Below are 23,900 nucleotides of genomic sequence, written 5' to 3'. Positions count from 1 at the left end.
AAAAATTCTAGTACATAGTAAAGTAAGTAAGTCCAAAATTATTCATTAGAGAGATGATTTGAAAGTCATCTTTTTACATCTTAATACTCTTTCCTCAAATAAACCAGAGGATTTAAAATAACTTATATTTATAAGTTAATGGACACAAATGTGGACGAAAATTCTAGAAATAAAATGATCACTCATGAAACCTTACTGATGCTTCAAAAAATGCTTTCCAGTTAGAGGAATCATCTTCACACATTTTCACACAATGTGAATCTGCCTGTTAACAGAACCCCAAACTAGACTAAGGCATCTAATAGCTATCTAATTTTTGTTGTCTTTTGTCAATACTTCTTTCTTATCATATGGACAAGTATGAATTCTGTGACCATTATAAAATCACTTTTGTAATAAATGTTCCTAGGTGGGAACTTCAAGGATGAGGTGGTGTGGGGTTTCTGGTGGAGCCCTGTCTGGTTCAAGGGAGGAGTTGGTATTGGCACAGCCTCTGTGGTAAAGCAGGGCAGGGTTTTGAGGGTGAAAGCCAGTCTGTGTAAGGCTTTGAGACAGCAGGGAGGGGACAGGAAAGAGTAGACTTGTTAGGAGCAGGGTCTCTTGTGGAGTAGGTGGGACTTTAGGATGGAGACTGTCAGGTGGATGGGTTTTCAGTGGAAGAAGGCAAGGTCACTGGGGAAGAGGCTGTTTGGGGCAGAGCTTTGAAAAGGAAGAACAAGGCTACAGAGGAGGAGGTTACTTAGAGGAGGGGTTTTGGTGTAGCACTGTGAGCCCTGGTGGGATATGTAGGGTGAGGTTTCCCATAAGGCAGGGAAGATAATGAAGGCAAGAGGCTGACAAAAGGTGGGGATTCTGGTGCAGGAATGCAGAGCTATGAGGGAGAGGCTTTTCAAGTTCTGTGAGAGGGCAGAGTGGTGCTAGAAAGAAGTGGGCTAGTAAGGGGCGGGCCTTTGGGAAGTGTGTTATGGTGGAGGTGGGGTTTCGGGCAGAGCAGGATGTAGTAACAATGTATAGAGGAATTTTTTAGGACCAGAGCTTTGTGAGAGCAGAGATAGGATCCAGTGGACTACACTAGTTAGGACAGGGTTTCTGGTGTAGCCAGTTACCACTTCGAAAAGAGCAGTAAGTTTGGGTGGGGATTTCAGTGTTGCAAGGCAGGACATTAGACTTGGACAGGGTTTCCAGTGGGGCAAGGCAACTTTCAAAAAGGGATTATAAAGGGACAGGGATTTACAGTTGAGCCTGGTGAGGCTTCCAGAGGGAGGCCAACAGATGCAGTAGTTTGCATTGGAGCAATGAGGGTGTAGAGAGATGGGATAGTGTGGTGGGGGTTTTCTAGAGCAGGTCAGGGCTTGGAGCCATGGGGTTAATTGGAAGAAGGACTTTGAGAAGGAGTGGAAGGTCTACAAAGGTGTAGAGTAATTATGGGCAGGGTTGAGTAGGGTGTGGCTCTGTGGGAGGAGCCAATAAGGGGAGGATTCATCACGGGAACAATGAAGCCATTGAGAGAGTAGATATGAGAGGTAGAGAGGCCTATGGTGAAGCAGGGCTGGCTTTCCAAGCAGGAGATGGGCTGTGTGAGAAGCTTCTGGTCAATTAAGACGGGGCTACAAGGGCAGTTATAGAGAGGTGGAGGGTTTTTGGTATAGCATGAAGGAAATTGTGGGAAGAGGTAGGTTTAGGGCTGGGCTTGAAAATTTCGGCTACTTAGACTAGTTATGGATCCAGTTTCTGATGAAACCAGGAGGGGTCGAGGGAGAACTTTGGTTGGGAGTGGGGTATGAAAGGAAAGGGAGGAGCTTGGAAGTAATAGAATATGGGAACAATGGGACTCTGAGGGAATAGAGTAGTTAGCTACAGGGTATCTGGTGGATGAAGTTAGGATTAGAGGGAGGAGCCCAATGTAGGCGGGGTTCTTGGTGCAGCAAGGTGGATCTTAGGAGGAGATATGGATGTGGCTTGGTTTCTGGTGGTGAAGAGCAGGGATTCCAGGAAGGGGTGGAGTGGAAGAAGGATTTCCCTGTAGCAGGGGAGGACTTTCAGGAAGGATTCTGGTTGCAGTCAGGCCTTTGAAAGTTTATAGCAGGACTACCAGGGGGTAGGTTATTTAAGGTTGGGCTTTTTAAGGACCAGGCTGACTGGAAGAGGGTTTCCAGTGGTTCCAGTCAAGTTTTATGGGAAGGGGAGATAGGAAAGGGACAAGATTTAGTAAAGAGTGGGGCTACAAAAAATAAACAATTACTCTAATAGGAACACCATTTTCAGTCAGTGTAGAATTATATTACTTTTATGTATGCGAGAGATATTGGAGAAAGTAAGCAAGTAATAATTTCTATTGAATTTTTAAAAATTCCTGTTGAGTGAAAATAAAACCACAGGTCACATCAGGCTCAGAGGCCTACAGTAGACTAAGAAATATGAAGCACTGGACTGGATTCCCCAGCACAACCTTTAAGGACTACAAAAAAAATTTTAAAATATCTCACTTGGTCATAATGGACACTCTATTATCTTAAAATTGTGAATGAATAGAACTTTTACTCTGACCGTTTTAGAAATCCTAAAACTAAGTAAGTGATAATGTTTTAACTTTATATAATATTGGAAGTATATTAAAATAATTAGGAAAATATAAAATTGTACACAGAATATTTGTTGTCCAGCATCAATTTTAATCTAAAAGAATTTAAAACCAGAAAATTGCCATATAGTGAGATTGCAGCATGGTTTCTTTTCAGTCATCAAAATGGTGACTTAAGGAATGTGTCTTTATCATTGGATGCATCGATGTTAAAACATATTTAAAAATGTGAAGCACTATACAGACCCTGAAGAAACTCAGAGGGATCTGTGAAATGAGGTTGGAAGAAAATTAATGAATAGTTACAGTAAGAATTGATCTTCACCAGGCACATAAATATTTTCCAGAAGAAAAGACTACATTGAAAAATAAACAAAAAAAAGAAGCAGGCAGGCAGACCTTGAAATACACAATGAAGAATATCTATTGAAGCATGATTGCAATAATCTTTTACCTAAGTTACAGTACTGATCTATGTTCTTCCCTAATGCCAAATAACAAAGCCATGAAAATGCAGTAATAATTTTCAAGACATTAGACTTTACAGAAGGAATTCAATGAATGTATTTCTAGAAAGTAGAGATAGATGTCTGAGATAAAGAGTAAAGCAAATATCCCCAATTCTTAGCCCTTCGAGGTCAGAGGGGTACAAGCCGAAGCACAAGGAGAATGGACAGAAGTACAGTAATGCATACCAGTAGTTCCCAAGATACAATGATGAATATAAGAAGGGAGAAAATCAACATGACCATCACATGACTTAGCACTGGAGAATAGAGAAAAGAACAGTGAAAATCCATGGAGAATCACAAAGAATGCCCTTGCATATTTGACAGAAGTGTGCATTGCATGGCATTGAGGTCTAAAATATTTGTAGGTATTATAGGAAACTATGTGTGCTCATATTGTGCCTCAAGTAGTGATAAACTTATGATTTACAGGACATTGAGTAATAATAAAGGTCCTGCTTCAGTAGTGTAGAGTTAAACCTTGATAAATTCTGTTTTTAAACACCTAACACCCTCTAAAACCAAGACAAGAAGATTCAAATTATATATAATTGACTTGACTGCAACAATAGAGTTCAAAAAATCAAATCACATAATGTGGATGCAAAAGGATTACATTATTAAGGTAATCTTTAAACAACACACAATTTTTTGTGAATAGTCCTGATTATAAATGATTTGTTTCCCATACAGATTTTGGATGCACAAAAACAACAAAAACAAAAGAAAACAAAATGAAAAATGACACTTGGCAATAGAGCTAGATGCCAGTATCTCATCTCATGAGGCTGAGATTGTAAGACCATGGTTCACAGATGGCTGGGGTAGCAATCCACGAGATATTTATGTTCAATTGTTCAATCAAACACGTAGTGAAACCTTGGTTAAAATAGTACAGATTCAGTCAGTCATGAGTGAAAAAAACAAGCAAGATTTTGAGGCTCTGAGTCAGTTTCATTACTGCACACACGCGCGCACGCACACACACACACACACACACACACACACACACACACACACAAACAGCGAATATTAAGAGTGTAAAAAATGAAACTATCTGCTAGGACTATCCTAAGCATATATTAATTAATAAAAATGAGGGAAACCATAGAGCCTATGTTTTTTGAGTCTAGCTTTCTTCACATAATGATTTTTTTCCAAGTCTTTCCATTTTCTTAAGAAAGGGGCTATGTAATTCTTTCTCATAGAAGCATGAAACTCCATTGTGTATATATACCACATTTTCGTGATCCATTCATCTACTGAGGGGCATCTGGACTGGTTCCATATCTTAGATATGGTAATAATGCTTCCAAAAACATACTTGTGCTGGTAGTTTTAGTGTTTTATTTTTTGGAGTCCGGTCGTGGGGCTTGAACTATGGACATGGACGTTGTCCTTCAGCTCTTCAGCTCAAGTTTAGCGCTCTACCACTTGAGCCACAGTGTCACTTCTGGGTTTTTTCTTTTGCTTATGTGGTACTGAAGAATTGAACCCAGGGACTCTTGCATGCAAACACTACCACTGAGCCATCTTCCCAGCCTGAGAAGATATTTTAACTTATTTTGTACATGTAAATTAATATTAAGCAAAGCTAAATAAATAATTACTTATTTACTCTTCAGAGGATGAGTATATTACTCTTGGATATCTTTGAGGAAAAGACTTTAGACTCATTACAACTGATACCTTGCATTGAAATTACAGGCTAAACTTTCTTCTTCATTAAACAAAAGCTTCAGTTCTTTCATATTAGAATTATAAAATCATAATACCTGAATGTTGATTTGTTTTCCTTTGCTATTTTCAATTCCATTTTTCATCCATTAGCTATCTAGAGATAATTTCCACAAATGCCCATGAATGGGATTGCTGGCTCTAGAGCTATGTACATTTGACCATACAAAATGATGCTAATTGAAATGGACTCCAAGACATGGAAACAACAATTACTTTTTTTTCAGATATCAACCTTGATGTCGGTAAAGAAGTGTAACTAGATCTTATTTTATTTCATTTGTCTTTGATTTATCTCTGGACATCTCTGTCTTGATTCTGGTACCTTCCATCTTGTATATACATTATCTGATTTGGAGAAGGAAAGGGAAATAACATAATGATGAAAGAAGTGACCCATTACAACAATGATATTCACAAGACAATATACCAGCAATGGACTTTACAACTTTGGGGTGGGGGTATGGTTGAGGGTGGGAAAGGATAAGAGAACAACAATGGAGTGTGTAACAATATTCATCAAAGAATGTACCTTACTCATGTAACTGTAACCACTCTGTATAGTACCTTTAAATAAAATAAAATTTTAAAAAGTGAACCTATCCTAGAAAAAAATATCCCTTTCAAAATAACCCATCTGTAATAGTACTTGTGAGGGATTCTAGAGTCAAACTGTTATACCTGGAAAGGGATATATTGGGAAGCCATCTCAAACAGCAATCAAAAGGCTGTGAGCTTGTGCTCTGGAAAGGTCAAACAGTTAAGGGAAGACAGGGGTATGGGTTATTACCTCAAAAGTATTTACGTTAGAGCTGTTGGAAAGTAAAAGTTTAAGACTTTGGAAACAAGATGGATGTCTGTGCTATGGTTGTAATGATTATTGCTCCCTTCTGCTCCTTAAAAATAAGGGATTCAATTATCACTATGTATACAAACAATACCTCAGTTAATGGTTGTAAGCACAAACTAGATTGATGCCTCAGTTTGTGGACATACCTGTAGCCTCTCATTACCCCACCCCTGTAGTAGAATGAATATAAAGCATTTTAAACAGGATTTGGTGATCCAGAAGCTGGCAATGAGGCTTTGGGTCCTCTGGTGTCTTCTTTCCTATAACTTCCTGTGATTTCTCAGTTCTTTGGCCAGGTATCCCATCATCTTTGCTGTTTCATGGTTGTGGTTAGTGACAGTACTGATATTCGGAACACCTCAAAACAAACTATGGAAAACACTTCCTCAGAGAAGATTCACAAATGTATAGGAGCACCTGGAAAGAAACCAAACATCAGCAGTCATTCTGTGATCCTCTAACAAGAAAGTATAGTTCAAGTGTATCTTTATTTCGGATATATATAAGAGATGGACAATTGTCCCTTTTGTACATTTGGTATTTGGTATTGCATAAATTTTCAGAAACACATATACATTGTGAAATAATGTTATTTATTTCATAGGTCACAAACCACGTCACTGGAGTGATGACCCAAATGTCTTTTTTTTTTGTTTGTTACTTTTTTTTAATTTAATTTAATTTAATTTAATTTGAGAACATACTGTACAGAGGGGCTACAATTACATGGGCAGGATAATGCATACATTTCTTACCAAGCATTGCAGCCTCCTCCTTTGTTTACCCTTCACCTCCCTTCCCAGCCTCCTCCCTCCCCCCACCCAATTATACCCCCCTCCCCCCCACACCAACATTGTAAAGTTGGTTTTGACATGACATTTTGTACTTCTCATTGTTGCAACAGGTCCACCTGAATCCTTAAACAACTTGTTTGTCCCCATCTCCTCCACATGTTATACTGACATCAAATATAGTGAAAGCGGGGGTTACACTGTGGGGGAGGGACATACAAAGCAACAAAGAAATAATCTTATAAATGCGTTAGAAACACATGCATGAAAGAAACGAAAACATTAAAATACATATTTAAGGGTTCATTTTCCTAACATCATATTATCTGACCTTTTCCGCTTGACTCAAATGTCTTATCTCAGTTGCCTGATTCAGACTTAGATGAGTGTGAATTGCATAATTGTGAACATTTTTCCATGAAACTTAACAACACAGAATGAAGTTTGAAGGTCAGGTCACTCCATACCTCTAAAGATTTTACATATATTACAGTAATACACACCTAAACTGCTCAGCACTCACAGCACATTGGTGTGTTATAATTGTCTTCAGATCAGAAATATTCTAGAGTTTAAAGTAGAATGATGGGCTGTACATTTTCAATGCAAGTGTGATGATCACCACCTGCAATTATTCTCAGTGGAAAATCTTTCCTATACATTTTATTGACTTAGCTTCTACTCTGTGCTTTACCATTATCAGGGAGGGTCACACTGCATAGAGCTACAATACTGCAGCAACCTTAGCTGTCTTTGAATTTTACCTCTAATCTTAATACCAAGGTCAACTCCGCAACTCTAATCACATAATTAGTGGACACCTGAACTTTCCAAGCTTGGTTAAAAATTCAGCTATCATTGCTCTTGCCAGTGTTAAAGATCTCACTCTATTAGATTTATTGTATTTCTTCTTGTATTTTCAACACTGCCTTAGATGTTGGTTTTTGATATAGAGCTTTTAGTTTGTATTTGATTTATGGAAGTGTTAGTAATGCCAGTTGAACTGCATATATTATAATGTAAGTAATTTGATGTTTTGATATATGAATTTAATTTTGGCAATTGAGGAAGTCAATGCACATCTCTCAGAAAAGTTTCTTAATATTTACTGGTATTGCTTTATTGTGAACTTCCTAAAAGCAAGTCATAGGAGCACATGTCCTAATCCCATCACTTCTGTCACTGAGACAAGGCTTGAAATGTCCAGACAACTTGGCACTTCATAGTGAGAAAGTTTCTACAATGAAGGGTGAGAGAATAGAAAAAAGAGCAAATGAATCTTCCAACTGTTTTGTTACATGTTCTTTACACTTAGCCATTAAGACACCATAATAGTATATTTTTTTGGGTCCGGTCGTGGGGCCTGAACTCTGGGCCTGGGCGCTGTCCCTCAGCTCTTCAGCTCAAGGCTAGCGCTCTACCATTGAGCCACAGCACCCCTTCCGGCTTTTTTCTTTTTGCTTATGTGGTGCTGAGGAATCGAACCCAGGGCCTCATGCATGCAAGGCAAGCACTCTACCACTGAGCCACCTTCCCAGCCCCCATAATAGTATTTTTATAACTTCTTACCTTCTTTTGTCCTGTTCTGAGATGTTTTATTTATGGATCTCTAAGAAATCATATAAGAATCATAAAATAAATCCATAAATCATATAAGAAATCTTAAAAATAGTTTGTTAGGGATATATAACCTAAAAGGAATAATTTCAGGAAAGTATTAAGCACATAAAATGTAATGCACACCTACAATTGTCTCTTTATTTAAAACTTCAGCAGTTGTAGTTTATTTATTCTAATAACAAAGATTATAAACTAAGTTACAATAGTATTCCAAATGGAACACAGAACTAGAAAAATGAAGGGTAGCACTAAAGAATGCTACTGCTACTACTAATAGAGTAAGAATAAAATTTAGGCAAACCTCCTTCAGAATAAAAGCCACAGGACAGCCCCAACATTACTTTAATTGTTTCATATGAAGACAAGACCTTTTTGTAAAGATAAGTTTTCACAGATATTAACATCAGTTGGGTATATATTTCTTAAGGCCTTCAGGAAGGATGCTCTGACAATGTTGATAGAAACTGACTTCTTTGGGACCTACTACACAATGTGCAGACACCATTCCAAGCATTGCACCTGCATTAGGGTAATTTTAGCGCTCAAGATAGTTCTTCCAGTTAGGAAATGAATTAAGTATTTTATTAAAAACAGAAGTAGGCAACAAGGCCAAACAAATTTCCCAAGTACCCAATACGGATCAGCTGTAGAACCATAATTCAAATCCAGGTTTCCACCAGGCATATCTGAGGATATTCTGTAAGTTTCACCCTCATTACCTTTCAAGATGTATGGAGCAGATGAACCTACATTATCTTCCTAATTATGGTTATAATGGCAATAACATTGCTACAGAATATACATATTTTTAAATTAAAAGGGTGTGGGTAATGATATTGTAGGTGATCTTTATACCAAATAAAGACTGAACCAAAAAGAAAAGTAAGGGGCTGGGAAGGTGGCTCAGTGATAGAGCACTTGCTTTGAATGCATGAAGTCCTGGGATCAATTCCTCAGCACCACATAAGCAAAAAGAAAAAAGTTGAAAGTGGTGCTGTGGCTCAAGTGGTAGAGCACTATCCTTGAGCTGAAGAGCTGAGGGACAGCACCCATGCCCAGAGTGCAGGCCCCACGACCGGAACCCCCCAAAAAAAATAAAAATAAAAGAACCTAGGCTGCAAATTTTAGTCATTGTACTAGCACTCATATACCATATATATATGTGTGTGTGTGTGTGTGTGTGTGTGTGTGTGTGTGTGTGTATACACACACACACATATATATATATATATATATATATATATATATATATATATATATATATATTCTTCCGAAAATATACAGTGAGTTAATTTGTCGAAACCTGGTCATAGAATAAATATGAGGTGTGAAAAAGTTTGTAAGTCTGAAATGACTCCAAGGTATTTTGAGAAGACAGCTGGAACAGTTATCACTTAATCAAATAGTAATGAGGTATTGGTTTGTAGATAGAGATCAAAGCTCACTTGGGACATTTTGTGTTTGTTAAAATCAGTAGTTAGGAGTTGTCAGTAGACAGGATGCTATTAAGGACTTGAATTAATGTAAACAGAGATTGAGAAAAATACAGAAATAATTACTGTACTCAGTGGTAAAAAACATGAGAAGGAATATTACAGAGCTAAGCCCCGGGATACACAAATATGTAAATCATGACAAATGAAGAAAAACAGTAATAAGTATGTAATGCAGACTTATATGGGTAGGTATTTTTAATGTTTAAGGGCTATGAAGTGATTGTGTGATGACCTAAAATTTAAGAAATTCTTAAGTTCAACTATCCTTTGGGCCAACCATAGCTGATAGTTTAAGTAAAACGGGGCCACAATAGTGTGTCTTGATTTACCAAAGTGAAAATAGGCCAATATTTGGAAAGCCACTTTTTGGACCTGTGGTTGGAGTGGCAATTACTGCAGTTTGTTCAACTGTCATTAGAAAGCTACAGGTTTAGCACAATGATAGAAATCTTTCAGGGATCTGGTAGATTTTCCCTCTGTCTTCAATTTCCCTTTTTTTCTGAGAGCTAAAATATCACTACTGGAAGCCTGTCCAAATTGTGCCTTTGGCAAGTTAACAGATAGTCGGTCTATCACATGTCCAAATAAAAGAGAATTGGAACAGGTTTACATTGAGCACTCACAGTAGACGGGTCTCTGGACTTTCTCAGGAAAAGCCTTCTGCCATTGTGGGATGGATAGGGCTGGATGATATGCAAAATAGACACCATAGATGGAAAGTATTCTGCTAAGTTAACACTTGAGATATCGGATGTTTTAACTGCATTGTATTGACTTTTATGAATCAGTTAATCAGATTCTTCATGCCATATTATTTTAATAGACTGTAAAATGCATGCTTATCGCATTTCCTTTGTATAACATATAGTATGTTTTGAAATTTGGTATAAAACATTTGTCTTTTCATTTATTTACTTTTAATATGTTTTACTCTAGTTTTCAAGAGTAGGGAAATGCCCTGGAACTTTGTAATTTGATGTCATATGTAATTTATTTTTTTAAAAATTCTTATTTATTGTCTATTGCAGCCCCCGGCTATATGTAATTTAAACTGTAGTTTTCTTCAAGTGTATCATCCTACACTGAAGTTTTTTTCTCATAAGCTTTCTAATAAATATGTAGTCTATTCAATTTTGAAAAGTACTGCTGTACCTCCCACTTATTTGTGGCATTTCTGAAATCCAAGTTCCTCTGTGTGTCAGCGTGGATACTTTTGCTTGTAACAGTTTTGGTATTGAATACATAGCATCTGACTACTTAGGGAACAAAGGATGTGAAGTTACAGTATCCCAATAAAGAACTTCCAGGACAATTCAAGGGCAACTCATGTACTCTCTGTGTAGGTGAATAAGAGCATAGAAAAGAAAGTCTTATACATGAAAGTGACTGGGAGTGTGTGCACATAGGTATTCACTTATTTATCTGTTGTTATAGTTTTACATATTCAATATTATTCATTATATATATATCCAAAATCCAGAGAACCACATCCATGGGCATCGTTTTCCTATGTTGCTCTTTGGGTAATAAGAATGAAACCTGGTATTGTCCTGTGGTAGAGAAATAACTCAGAGATTCAAACATTTTTCTTTCAATATGTTGCCTGTTCCTACATCTAAAATGAGGAAGTCTGTTAATACATAATACATGTTATAATCTATTTAATCTATTTATACAATGTATAATGTATTCTATATTATAATATATATTATATATAATAACTGAGTATTATATATTCATAAGGAAAAATACAACAAACGTATCTATGACCATACTTTCCCAGCCATGATTAGGTTCATTAGAGTTAGGTGCATTACATCTCAACAGGAAAAGTCTACTGAAGTTTTGATGACCTTGAGCTAGATAAGGAGAATTTCTGTAAGAGGAGCCTCTCTTCAATTATGATAAAAAATAAGTTTGGAAGTTATTTTATTTTATTTTTTTGTTTTTATTTAGGTGGACAAGGAGCCTGAACTCTGGGCCTGAGCACTGTCCCTCACCTCTTCAATTCAAGGCTAGTTCCCTACCACTCACCCATAAAAGCACTTCTGGCTTTTTTTTTGCTTATGTGGCACTGAAGAATCAAACCCTAGGCATTGTCCCTGAGCTCAAGGCTCGTGCTCTACCACTTGAACCACAGCACCACTTCTGGCTTTTTCTGCCTGGGATTGCTTTGAATCATAATACTCAGATCTCAGCCTCCAAGGTAGCTAGGATTACAGGTGTGAGCCACCAGTGCCCAGCAAGTCCCTCTTAGATATTATTCTAAAAGCCTCTTATCCAAGGTCACTCCTAAGATAATAAATGGACCTATGCCAATAGTTCCTTCATACTCTCATCTCCTGTTATGGCTATGGTGTGTCTTTTCCATTGTATCCTGAACCTACTTCACAGTTCTCTTCCTAATCCATGATTCTAGATGTATTACTAATAATTACCCAAATTTTGTGGCTATAAACCCTAAATTATTCAACTATTAATTTAATTTAATTTTTTTCAATATGATCATGGTTCTGTACAAATCTGAGCTTTTATTCACCTCTTGCATCTACCTCTTGGCATGAGCAGAGCCTGTGCCTAATCTACTTTAAATGCAAGAGGTTAGCCAAAGAACAGCCTACAGTATTCCTGCCTAGGAGTCAGTACAGGTAGTAGAGTGCCTGAAAGAAGCAATGCATTCCTGACATGAGAAGGGGTGAGAGTGACAACAGCCTACAGAGCAAACTGGCAGTCACAACATTTAACAACTTCTACTTTGGGGAAACTGATCTCCTGCAAAGTGGCAGTGAGATAACTTTAATTTTCTTATATGAAGGAAGTTGTCATGTCTCACTATATAACTCCCTTGTAATCAAAGAGAGGGTCATTCTTTTGTTTCCACCTTAGGCCCAGTCTCAGTTTATGTCAGACTTTGCTCAGACTCTATTCCTACCAGAAGGTCCCTAATGAGGAGGAAAGTGTGATCTCTTGGCTTCTGACTGGCCCTTCGGGACCTGAAGCCACTTTTAGTTTTCAACCTGTTCCTTCTGACAATGGGAAAGCTCATTCTCTGAATTGTGCCCTAGTATTGTGCCCTTTCTTCAGAGAAAGTCAAGGAATGACAGATTCTGCCTGAGTGAGTGAGTATCTCCATTTCCAAAGAGGTCAATTAATATCTGATTCTGAGACCCAGGTGAAAGTCCTTTACCAGATCCTCCAAGCTCTGACTCCAAGCCATCCTCATATTTCTCCAGCTTTTTCTCATGAACCAAAAGGTTACAGGAGTTTAGTTCAGAAACAAGGAGAAATGAGAGAAGCAGAAGAACCATTGGCAGGGTGAGGAATTTAGAGATTTTTGGGTGAAAAAAAAGGCTCAGAAAATATAGAATCAGGGGGCTGGGAAGGTTGTTCAGTGGTAGAGCGCTTGCCTTGCATGCCTGAGGCGCTGGGTTCGATTCCTCAGCACCACATAAGCCAAAAGAATAAAGCTGGAAGTGGTGCTGTGGCTCAAGTGGTATAGCGCTAGCTTTGAGCTGAAGAGCTGAGGGACAGTGCCCAGGCCAGAGTTCAGGCCCCAGGACCGGACACTGCTCCCCAAAAAAAAGAAAATCTAGTATCACTCACATCATTAGGGAATCACATCATAAGAGTAGGGAATAAATGTAATAAATTACTACCTAAATTACTAACTCCACTACTCTACATTACAAGTGTTCTGTCAAAAGTTAGCTGTCCTAGCTCTATTTTGATCAGGAAAACAGAGCACATTCTTTCCTTACAAAGTTCTACTGAGTATCTTTATCCATACCCCAGGTTGTTCTTACTCTCTACTTCTCTCTTACTTTCCTTTGCTGCATTCAATCAATGACACTTGAATGTGTTAGCATCTTCTAATCCATTTGTTATAAAGTAAAACAAATTATGGGGAAACATATATCTATGGTACATTTTCTTCTATGGCATATTTATTTGATGTTATTAAGTATTATTTTAATAGTTTCATTGTTAATACTTGAGAAAAATATTTTACTATTAGCAGTAATTAGTTGCACATTTTTTGGTATTTTCCCATGTCTGTGTATATTTTAAGTTTCTAACATCATCTTTTCCCCCAACTGTTGCCTTCTTAAAATTGCTTCAAATTATAAACTATATATGATGGTCCTCTATGTGTTCATTGATATATTTAAATTTTGATCTAATATCTACATATTATAGGATATCTTCAACCTATTGTAATTGGTCTGAAAATCAATATGGATGTTCCTCATTAAAGCAAAAACACAATGCCACAAAAATTAGTGAAATTAGGATTAGGTATATATTAAAAATATTTAGCAATGATACAGTAGAAACATTCACTTCTCATATACCAGAACATGTTTATAGCTATGAATAGCACATTTTCTTCATTCCCTCTTTCTGGTGCATCTAGGTTGATTACACAGCTTAGTTGCTATAGAATATTAATACCATGAACATGTATGTTCATGTTGATTCATATTCCTTCAATATGTATCCAATTGCAGTAAAGGTCATCAACATATCTGTCTTTTTGGTATTGTGTAAACTTCCATTAAGATATCCCTATGGGTTGCACTAGTTTACAATGCCACAAAACCAAATATACTTCCTGATTTATTTACCTCTCCAGCAGTTTATTTATTTGAGTGGTGGTAGCTATTCTGGTGTGTAAGATAGGATCTCAGTGACTTTCCTCTTTATTTTCCTTCGTATTTGTTATGTAGATATGAATCTCAAAAATTTCATTTATTTATTAAACACTTACATTTGTACTTCATTCCTGATTAGTGTCTTTCTTTTTCTTTGGTATTTGATCAATTTTTAAGATTTATAACATTTGATTTTTTCCCATTACAAATACACATTTCAGTTAGTAAAAAGTTTTTTTTTTTTCATTACAGTGGTGCATAATTAACTAAAAACAACAGATTGTACATTTATATCACTGGATGTTTTTGTTTGTATTTACAGCCAGGAAATTGTTTCAATAAAGATGCTGAACATCTTTCATTGATATACTGAAATGTAGTATCTCATATTGGCCTAAACTAATCTCAGAATTAACAGTCAGAGCCTGGGCCACCACAGTCTGGGCTAAGTAAAACCACTAACACAGTATAAACTGCATTTAAAGAGAGCAAAGGGCTTCATAAAAGATGGAAGAAAGGCATCACCTTAATGAAGCAAATGTTGAAGTTCACAAGCAGACCTTAGGAATCTGAATATCAAGAAGATCAAAGGATAAAAGTATTTAGAAGGACAACTTTAGAACTCAAAATTGGGGAGGTGGGACAAACAATAGATACCAAAACTCAATGCTGAAGGGAAGGAGAATTTTACCCCAAACCTCAGCTGTGTCTGACTCTCTCACACAACACACAAAGACACACACACACACAGACACACACACACACAGACACACACACAGACACACACACAGACACACACACACACAGACACACACACAGACACACACACACACAGACACACACACAGACACACACACACACACACACACACACACACACACACACACACACACACACACACACACACACACACACCGCTAGTGAGAGATCTTTGCCAAAGCACAGGCATTCTGGACTTAGACACTGAATACTCAGGAACTATCCATTGTGAAGGCCTTTACTGAAAGTACCCATTGAAATTAGTCATTTACTGAAAGTTAAAACTCAGGTTCCTGGAAAAACCGTGAAATGTCACAATAAAGTTCTGCCCATAACTCCCCTAGCAATAGCCATCAGCGGATGACAAGAAGTACCTAAAGTTACAGATTATTTTTAATTTTTTAATTATTTTACTTTTTTATTGTGGAAATACTGTACAGAGGAGCTACAGTTACATGGGCAAGATAATGAGTACATTTCTTATCAAGCAATTTTTGCCTCCTCCTTTGTTTCCCCCTCCCATCCCTTCCCATTGTCCCCCCGACCCCCCATCGAATCTTCCTCCCCCCTTCCCCTCACCAAAGTTGTAAAGTTCATTTTTCTCCATAAGAACTTGTACATCTCATTGTTACAATGGGTCCACCTGTATCCCTATTTAAACGATTTGTTCTTTTTTCCCCTTCTCCTCCACAAAGTATTGATTATTGCTTAGCCTGCACTCGCTAGCCAATAAGATTGTTATAAGATTACCCAGTTAACAGAAGGGTCGGGGATCTCAACTCTGACCCACTGCAATGGTGACAGTTGTGAGTCCAGGCTCGACCTTGCAATAAATGACTCTAATGTGGTCACATAAGAACTGGCTCCATGGTGGTCTTTGGGGATCCTTATCTAAGCACAAGGCTAGTGTACACAGAGAACCACAGGGGCAGCTGTATCTGGAAAAATGAAGCTTTTTTCCTCTTCTTTTCAGATAATCAATCATGATGTTGCAGTTGGCTCCACAACTGCTCCACATCTGTGCAGGTGGAAGGAAAGGATGCCTTAGACTGCAGGACGGCCTTGTGAACCCTTGGATTTATGTGTAACAATGCAGTTTGTGGTCCTCTAGGCAGGGGTGGCCAAGCTGAAATGGTGGTAAACTTTGCCTGGAGGATGGCACCCTGTGAGCCCTGCATGCATGGTGAAGCAGCCTGGAAAGTCCTGTGAACATCTCCGGGATGGCCTCTCAGTGGATTGGAGAAATTGACTCCTGTAGTTGCACATGGCAGGAGGCAGGAGGAGAGCAGGAATCCTGAAGATGGGAGAGGCACAAAAGCAAACGCACGTCTCCATTGAGACTCCTCGGCCATTCTAAGGAGGTTCACAACCCACACGTGGCGGCCACTGCACAGGTCCCCAGAGGCCCTACTTGTCTGGGGAGCAGTTCCTGGTCCTGATCCAGAGCTGGAACTTCGCAAGTGGCCCTGAGCTTGGCTGGGCTGGAGCGGAGCCTACCAGCCTTGTTTCCTCTGCCCTGCTGAGTATATACTCCTAGCACCTGCCCAGGCTACAGCACCCACAACAGGCCACCTCCTTGGGGCAGCCTGAAGCTGTGCTGACAATTCCTGCCTGGTGCCTGCTTAAGGCAAGAGCCAGGCCTAGCCCACAGCAGAGCTGGCCCTCACTTCCAAGGGCATCGAGAGAGGCATGACAACCACAGGCCCAGCCTTGCTGCCCTCACTGCCCCTAGAGGTTAACTATCAGTCCCTGCCTTTGTTCTTGAAATTCTTCAGCCATTGGTTGTCTCATTATTCATTTTCTGTTTGGGTGGGACTCGAGACTTCTTCCTCTCCTCACCAAGCTAACATGTCCTAGCAAAGCCACCCCAACTACCAATCTACCATATATTATGTGATTTTTTTTGTTTCTCTTCTATTTTCTTCCTCCATGGTATAACCCATTTCCACTGTATTTGAGGTCTGTGAGCTCCAACTTGCATATACAAATTTCTAATATGGGGAGGGGAAGGGAAATAAAATGCTGAAAGAAGTACACAGTATGACCCATTGTTACAATGAGATGAACAAGACACTATGTTGAAAATGAACTTTACTAGTTGGGAATGAAAGGTGAGAATTGGGGTGAGAAAAGGGATGGCAGGGAAAAACAAAAGAGGAGGTAACAATGTTCGTTAGATAATGTACTCACTAACTTACTTATGTAACTCTAATCCCTCTGTCTACCATTTTCACAATTAAAAAAAACATGAAAAAATTATCCTGGAGTACATTAAGTTCAAATTTCCTAAATGTTCTGTAAATTAAGACCAATTTTAAGTGGGAAGTAGGTTCTCAGAAACATTTTTTGTCAGTGTTTGTGTTGTACATTATTACCCAAGTGTACATAAATTAACAGTAGGAGAAACAATAGGAATAGGAGAAAGAGAAGTTCTGTGTTTAAGTATAATGGTTCAATAAACTATAGAAGACTCTGCAAATAAGACAACTTTGAAACAATAAAGCCAAGGCCAGTATTTAGACCTATGTGAGTGACATAGAGAAAGCATTACTCCTAAATGGAACATGAAGGATGAGGCCACTGTCTTTCTTCTACTAGCTCTAAATCATGGTAGCTAATCATGCAAATTTGTAAAAACTATAATGGAAGAATAATTCTGGTTCCAAGCAAGTCATATATAAGACCATGGACTAAACTGGGGGAAAAAAAGGCCATGTTGAGAGAGCAGAAATTATTCTAGCAATGAACTGTTGGCTAAGATCATATTTCTTTTTCTTTTTCTTTTCTTTTTCTTTTGATGGTAGTGGGGCTTGAACTCCATGCCTGGGCACTGTCCCTCTACTCTTCAGCTCAAAGCTTGTGCTGTACCTCTTGAGCCACAGCACCACTTCCAGTTTTCTGGTGGTTAATTAGAGATAAGTGCCTCAGAAACTTTCCTACTCATGCTGGATTTGAACTGCAATCCTCAGATCTCAGCTTCCTGATTAGCTAGGATTACAGGTGTGAGCCACTGGCATCCTGCGTAGGATCACATGTAATTAACTTGCAATATATTATCTCCTTTTATTGTATACATTTTAGTGCTTTGGAAGTGAATTGTACCTTCATAGGTATTCAAAGCCTAATTTTCACGAACTTGCATTTCTTCAAATAGAAATGCTATAAATTTTAGAACAGACATTAAAATAGATATAAAATTCACTTACAGGAATTTGTCCAGTGTACATCCTCTATAGTGTGTCCTTTCAAAATTTGATTTTGGGGGATTTTTTCCAGAGTCTCACACATATTTTCAAGTGCACTGTCAATGAACTACAATTCCCTTTCGAAACACGTTTTTTACTTCTCTTTAATGCATAGAAGTGTAATGAATATACAATTCTTTTTGACCTTTACGACTTGAAAACTTGCTTGCTAAAATTATTGCAGTATTATAAAAATCGATCATTATGAGAAGTTTATCAATTTCTCCACAAATGCATTACTTTATTTTGTGTCATCTTTTTATGTTAGGGTCATACTAGTGAGTTTTCTTTGTCTTTTTTCTTAGATCCTAAAGAGTAACTTATTTCATATGCTCCTCCTATTGACTATTAATTTACACATGTTCTTTAAAGAAATATCCTATTCAGGAAAAATTATATGGAATTAGAAGATATAAAAATACTTAAGATTCAGAATCATTGTAGCATTCACATTGTAGCATTAGCAAATATGTTCCCTCTATCTGTTGGATAAGTTTCACTTCGGTTATAGTGTCCTTTGAATTATGAGTATAGTGTCCCTTGAATTATGAAATGCTATCACTTGATATAATCCAGTATATTCTTGCCTTTCTTTAGCCACTAATGATTTCCATTAGAAATCTTTACTCATACAATGTCATGAATTTTTACGTTTATCTCTTATAGGTTTTTACATCTCACATTTAGTTTGATAATCTTTTTTATTATAAATTTTTGTATAAGGATTGAGGTAGGCCAGGCGCCTGTAGTTCCCTCCTGTAATCCTAGCTAGGCAGGAGTCTGAGATCTAAGGACCACGGTTTAAAGCCAGCCTGGCAGGAAAGTCCATGAGACTTTTATCTCTAATAAACCAACAGAAATCCAGAAGTGGTGCAGTGGCTCAAGTGGTAGGGTGCTCACATTGAGCTGAAGAGCACAAGGACAGTGCCTGAGCCCAGAGTTCCAGCCCCATGAGTGACAAAAAAACAAAACAAAAGAAACAAAAAAATGGATTGAGGTAGTAGTCTAAGATCATTCTGTAAATCCCGAAAGAAAATAGTGCCAATACACCCATTTAAGATTCTATTTTTATTTCATGAAGTCATAGGATAGTTTTCAAAATCTATTGACCATACAACTGAGAATTTATTTTTAACAAATCTGTTACATTCTTCTATGTGTCTGCTCTTGTAGTAGAACTATGTTGTCTTCACTACTAAACATGATAGAAGGATTCAAAGCTAGTATGAAGGATAAAGCTACACCATTTTACAAGATTGTTCTGACTGACCTGTATTCCTTGAATTTACATAGGAGTTTATTGAGCAGGTGGACCAATATTCTACAGAGATATCTAGATGTTTGATAGTCACTCATATTTTGTACCTTCAAAAAACACAAGACCCCAGATATTATATATAGAAAAATGTCTTCAGAGAATACTTGAAACAACTAAAATTACCTCAGGAATTAGGTAAGATTTAGATAACACTGTAGCATAAAAAAGCTGAATGATAACAACTTGAGTTGTACAAAAACAACAGAGGAAAGTGAGAGGAGTAAGAATGATGGACCACATAGGAGCTATAGGTGATTGCTATTATGTTTCAAAAACCAGAAAGACTTCAGAGAAGAGAAGGAGAAAAATAAAGTGTCCTGAGAGAAGTTTCTTTTTAATCCATCTAATAGCTGGTACTAAAATCAGTGGAAATGGGAAAAATTAAAATAGAAATTAAAGCGTTGTATATACATGTTGTAATAGGAATATGATAATTTTCAAAGAAATAAGAGAGAGAATAGTTAAACTCTAAAGGGAAAAGGAATGAAGAGAGAAAAGAAGCAAAGTAAAACCTTTATCAATAACAAACACAAGAGTTTGGAAGTGGAAATATTCTAAATTACAATAAAAATTGCTAGCGTGGATAGAATATGGATCACATGTTATCATATATAATTTTGAAAAAGCATAATAGGAATGAAAGTCATGGTTTAAAACATTATTTGGATTATAACTAGACAGTATAGCTCAGTGGTAAACCATTGGCTTTGCATATGTGAAGCAATGGTGTGAACTCCCAAGCATTACAAAGTACACACAAAGCACACACACACACACACACAAAAGCCACATAAACACACACACACACACACACACACACACACACACACCACATACACACATTTGCAATATTGATATTATCATATTAAACAGATGAAATTATCACAAACAGTAAAAGTATGTTAATATATGAAATAATAATATTGCTCGTAGTATTTAAAAGTTTAGTAGAAAGAAAATAGTCACAATATACTTGGATTTTAATAGATTAAGTAAATTGAAAATTAATAGAAGACATGAGAACTTTCGCAAATAAGTTTTAAATAATAAACATTTTGAAACATGTGTCTTTCTATGTTAATAAATGATTGATATTACTGGTGTTTGAACTCAAGATTTAGAATATGATAGCGAGGTACTGTATATAACGATAGGGATGGCTATATCCATAATCATTTCACTCTGAATAGTTTTACACTAAGGTCTCATAGTTTCCCAGTCTCTCCCGAATTACAAACTCTATTTACACTTCCCACCATAGCTAGAAAATGGATGTCACAAATCACCATGCCGAGCTCAAAGTTCTTTTTTTAGTTCAAGTAAAAATACTTCCAAAAAGTGACCAAGAAATGAAGCCTTTCTTAGTAAAGTATGTGCTTCTTAAAAATACTGTAAGTATTTGTTACCTGGACAAATATTTTTATACTATAAGAAAATAAATGTATTTAGATTCACTAACCATATAAAATTAAGAAATTAATTTTTAAATAGCCACATGTTAAATACTATAAAAGCAAAATATATGTGTCTGAATAATTTACATGTGTAAAAATCATGCAAAATTAAATTAACTGATCTTAAACTTTGAAAAAAGAATTACTCTAAAGAAACAAAAGGAGCCGGGCGCTGGTGGCTCACGCCTGTAATCCTAGCTACTCAGGAGGCTGAGATCTGAGGATCGCGGATCAAATCCAGCCCAGGCAGGAGAGACCGTGAGACTCCTATCTCCAATAAACCACCAGAAAACCGGAAGTGGCGCTGTAGCTCAAGTGGTAGAGCGCTCGCCTTGAGCTGAAGAGCTGAGGGACAGCGCCCAGGCCCAGAGTTCAAGCCCCATGCCTGACAAAAAAAAAAAAAAAAAAAAAAAAAGACACAAAAGGAAACATTTAAGCTCAAAATTTGAAATTTAGAAAATAAAATGAAGTAGGGGCTGGGAAGGTAGCTCAGTTGTAGAGCACTTGCCTTGCAAGCATGAGGCCCTGGGTTCAATTCCTCAGCACCACAAAAGCAAAAAGAAAAAAAGCCGGAAGTGGCGCTTTGGCTCAAGTGGCTCAAGCGCTAGCCTTGAGCTGAAGAGCTGAGGGACAGGGCTCAGGCCCAGACTTCAGGCCCCACAACCGGACCCCCCCCCAAAAAAAAAAGAAAAGAAAATGAAGTATACTCTTCAGTTGACTTAATTAATTGTAAACGCTCTGTATATCAATTTTATAATAAAAAATGCTTGAACAAAAAAAGCAAAAGTACCCATTGATCAATAGCAACAGCAAAAGCATCAATAGTTCTTGTTTTGAGTGTACAAAAATATCGTTGGAATATATAACAATGTTCCTTCCCGAAGAAATGTACTCATTACCTCATTTATGTAACTGTAACCCCTGTGTACATTATCATTACAATAAAATTAATTTGAAATTAAAAATAAACCAAATAATATACCAATTAAGAATTCTTAGAAGCCATTGGTTAAAAATATTGTAAAAAACTCCCCTAAATATCCAAGGAATATACTTTGATGATACTATTTAAATGCTTCAACTTCAGCAGAAAAGCAAAAAGTTTAAAAACTGTTACAAAGTAAAGTAATAAATAAGAATATATTACTATTAATAATAATCATATGACAAATTTATAGTGGTAATCAAATATGTAAGAAATGAGGCAATTTCCATTCATTTGCACTTAATAAGTGAGAAAGAATTTTCTAGGTCTTTTTAAATTGTCATAAGTTTAATGAAGAAATTATTCTGTCACATCATATGATAATCAGACAAAGCTGAAATTAGAACAAAGAACAGATTTATTAAGTTTTTGGATGTTAATGTATATACTTATTTTGGTTGTGGAAAATGTGGGGATTTCAACTTGGGGTATATTGTTCTTGCAGGCCGGCATCATATCTGTGGTTAATTTTAGGATAGTGGTTCCCTTTCCACAAGAACATGCACCTGATCTGTCCTTTTAGCCTTCCCATCATCAATGGCATCAGAGTTGCACACCAACTTTTCTAGCTTGCTACCTTGCCTGGCCTGGATCCTCAGTCCTTCCAATCTTAGTTTCTAGATAGTGCAGGATGGTGAAAATGATCCAATTCACCCAGCTATAGATTGAGAAATAAGTCCACTAAATTTTGGCCTGGGTTCTGTCCTCAAGTCTTCTAAGTAGTTAAGAGTACACATGTGATACCCTGGTGCCAAACACTAAGAATATTTTTAAAGCAAGTAGACATATATATGACTTAGGCTTGTGAATGCCTCAGGAGCAGTGAAGCACAGAGGATAGGTAGAATTTTAACTAGCTACTCAGAGGCTGAATAAGCTTAGCTAGCTACTCGGGAGTCTGAGATCTGAAGACCACGGTTCAATCATGAAAATACAAGCGATTATCTATAAAAAAAAAACACAACAGAATTGTAGCAGTGGCTGAAGTAGTAGACCACTATCCTTGGGCACGGAAGTTGAGGAATAGTTCCCAGCGACTATCAAGCCTCAAGAATGATGAATGCATGCATGAGCATATGCACATGTTCGTGTGCGTACTCGTACATGCATGCACACATATACAAACACAAATGAATATTTCAATGTGAAGTTATTTATTTTTTTTTTTTACCTTGCTGTACTTTATTTCCCTCTATTAGTTCACAAATTAACAAAATCAGCTAAGGACCTATTTACATAAAATTCATCATGTTTCTCTAAAATCTACTCTCTTTTTGGAAGCCTGCTTTTATTTGTCCCAAAAGTAAATTATTCAGGAATTCAATTCATCACTCTCAAGTCTATAGTATTAGATGATTGTTTAGGTTCCTCCTAGCAAAATGATTTTTTGAAATCCTGCATCAAGCAATATATTTCTTTCACTAGAAGAGAAACCTCTGTCAAACAATTAATAATAGCTTTTTCTCCTCCTGGCATTCATCTGTAGTTTTATTTTCTTCATATATTTCATGATCTATCTGTGTATGCCAAAGTCTGCGCTTAGCATGTGTATACCATTCATAGATACTGAAATTGCTATGGAATAAATAATGTTCACTCTGACTATCTTGAAAAAGAAGAATTGGTTTCTTAGCACTTTAGGTAAGAACTTGAGGGAAAGAAACAAAAGGAAAAGTGAGGAACAACTCAACACATAGATTCAAATGAAACAAAACAACCCAAGAAAACAAAAATTAATTCAGTACTCAAGAACCTGCAGGAAATGAAAGATTTAAAAAAATCAGCTATGACAAGCTTATGAAATTTGTGACTACATGGGAGTGCACTGTTGGGAGGATAGTGGCTAAAGCCCAGACTGAACAGAAAGTTCTGTACACAATGCCATGCACCTGTTATTCTAAATT

The sequence above is a fragment of the Dipodomys merriami genome, unplaced genomic scaffold (assembly GCF_024711535.1).
Source record: "Dipodomys merriami isolate MVZ:Mamm:240054 unplaced genomic scaffold, mDipMer1.0.p SCAF_697, whole genome shotgun sequence".
NCBI classification, from domain to species: domain Eukaryota; kingdom Metazoa; phylum Chordata; class Mammalia; order Rodentia; family Heteromyidae; genus Dipodomys; species Dipodomys merriami.
Note: the sequence above shows the minus strand (reverse complement) of the source record.